The sequence below is a fragment of the Nerophis ophidion genome, linkage group LG05 (genome assembly GCF_033978795.1).
Source record: "Nerophis ophidion isolate RoL-2023_Sa linkage group LG05, RoL_Noph_v1.0, whole genome shotgun sequence".
Classification (NCBI taxonomy): Eukaryota; Metazoa; Chordata; class Actinopteri; order Syngnathiformes; family Syngnathidae; genus Nerophis; species Nerophis ophidion.
The window spans coordinates 33,333,219-33,335,718 of NC_084615.1; the positions used below are offsets into that span (position 1 = coordinate 33,333,219).

Genomic DNA, 2,500 nt, shown 5'->3' on the forward strand with positions numbered 1-2,500 from the left:
TGAATCGAATCATGGGACACCCAAAGATTTGCAGCCCTACAATTTGTCCATCCATCCGTTTTCTACCGCTTATTCCCTTTGGGGTCACGGGGAGCGCGCGCGTGTGTGTGTGTGTGTGTGCGTGCGTGCGTGCGTGTGTGTGTATATATATATATAACATATATATATATATATATATATATATATATATACATAGTGTATATGTATATATATGTATATATATATACACATAATATTATTATATCTGGACAAACTAAGTGGTGGGTCCTGTAGGACAGGGGAAAGTACAAGTAAATAAACTGCGATTGTAAATAAATGATTTCATGTTTCTGTAGCAAATGTTTCACGGACTGGTACCGGTCCCCGGGCTTGGACCACTGCTCTAGTGTAAATATGTGTGTATGACGTGTTTTGTTGCCGTCCTCAAGGCTTATCCTCACTAATTCCCTTGTGTGCTACACCACTGTACACGCCTGTTTGTGTGTTCTGCTTTGGTAAAAGTTCATTGTTTTTTAATCCATCAGTGGATGCTGATACCACTTTACTATGAGAGCAATAAGGTGACACTATTTGTGTGCAAGGAATGTTATCATAGGATCAGAGCCTCTCAATATGGCATTGTTGAAGAGCTCCCTCTAGTGGTCAAAATGATTTACCACAGTACATTTGTCTCCTCAAGTTGAAATAAAGTTCAAAATAATACAGAAGTGCTTTGGAAAAGAAACGCTCAAAGCAAGTATTTGCAAACATATTTACCAAATTATTTTAAACAGAAATTTACACAAAAGCATTTAGATTTCTATTTCTAAAGTGATCGCTTAGTAACACAGTAAGGGAACAGTGGTTTGTATATTTTCTTCTGGATCTACTCTTTATTTTATGCTGCCTTTTTTTTTTTTGCTGCAGCTGCTACATATACTGTACTATTGTACATTGGGATTTGCTATATATTGTTTACAATATATATAAATAGAATATAATATATCATTATATTTTATATGCTGTATATAGAACATGTAAAGATTAAATATATGTTATATTGCTACTATGGTGCATTTTTAGTCTACATTATACTTTTTCGGCCTCTTTTTATGCCCTTGTGTGCATTATTTTTTCCCTCCTTATCCTTTCCATCTTTTGTAACTAAACTTTTGTGTGGAACAATTCCCCTTGTTTGTCTAAGTCTATATACACAGTACAGTGTTCCCTCCATTATCAGTGGGGGTTATGTTCTAGACCCCCCATGGTTGGTGATGTTACTTAGATTATTATCTGTCTGAATATTATATGCATACTAAGTCTTCATAAACCTGCCACACAGCTTTCACACACACTTATAAAGACTTCATGCACTCTTAAAACGCTGTAAAACCTACATAAAAACTTCAATGGGTACCCAAGTCTCAATGTACTCTATGGTACTTAAAGGTCTACTGAAAGCCACTACTACCGACCACGTAGTCTGATAGTTTATATATCAATGATGAAATATTAACATTGCAACACATGCCAATACGGCCGGTTTAGTTTACTAAATTGCAATTTTAAATTTCCCGCGAGTTTCTTGTTGAAAACGTCGCGGAATGTAGACGCGTACGCGTGACGTCACGGACTGTAAGGAAATATTAGCGCTGCACCAAACACGGCTAAAAGTCGTCCCTGTTCATGGCGTAATTACACAGTATTTTGGACATCTGTGTTGCTAAATATTTTGCAATTTGTCCATTCAATAATGGAGACTATAAAGAACAATGCTGTTGGTGGAAAGCGGTGGTTTGCAGCTGTCTTTAGCACCGAGACACAGCCGGTGTTTCTTTATTTGTTGTGAAGCACAGAGCGGTCAAGCGAACATGTTTTCTCTACGTCAACCAGCATGTTTTTGGATGGGGAAATTGTGATTTATATCTTACCGGAGAAATCATTGGATTATTCGTCTTCCTGCAGCAGCTGTTTAAAAGGCAGCCGTGAGCTTGGCTCCTCGGCTTCTCTCTGAGACACTGCGTGTTCACCGCAGCCATCCGACCTCGAGGTATGTCTTTACAATCCTTAAAATCTCACTAAAACACTATTAAAACAATAGGCAGATAAGGGATCTTCCAGAATTATCCTAGTAAATGTGTCTAATTACATCTGAAACGCTCACACTGCCGTCGCCCGGAGCCGTCACTTTTTTTTTTTTTCTAGTCCTTCACTATAAATATCCTAATTCACAAATCTTTCATCCTCGCTCAAATTAATGGGGAAATTGTTGCTTTCTCGGTCCGAATTGCTCTTACTGCTGGTGGCTCCCATTAAAAACAATGTGAATATGTGTGGAGCCCTGCAACTTGTGACGTCACGCGCACATACTTCCGGTAAAGGCAAGGCTTTTCTATTAGCGACCAAAAGTTGCGAACTTTATCGTCGATGTTCTCTACTAAATCCTTTCAGCAAAACTATGGCAATATCGCGAAATGATCAAGTATGACACATAGAACGGACCTGCTATTCCCGTTTAAAT

The 2,500-nt window shown here is 38.2% G+C and overlaps 1 protein-coding gene across 3 annotated transcripts in view; it reads left to right on the forward strand.

Moving 5' to 3' along the window:
• The window catches only part of usta (uronyl 2-sulfotransferase a), a 185,020-nt gene that overhangs the window by 172,241 nt on the left and 10,279 nt on the right, over nt 1-2,500 (forward strand). The gene's annotated exons all lie outside the window — the stretch shown is intronic.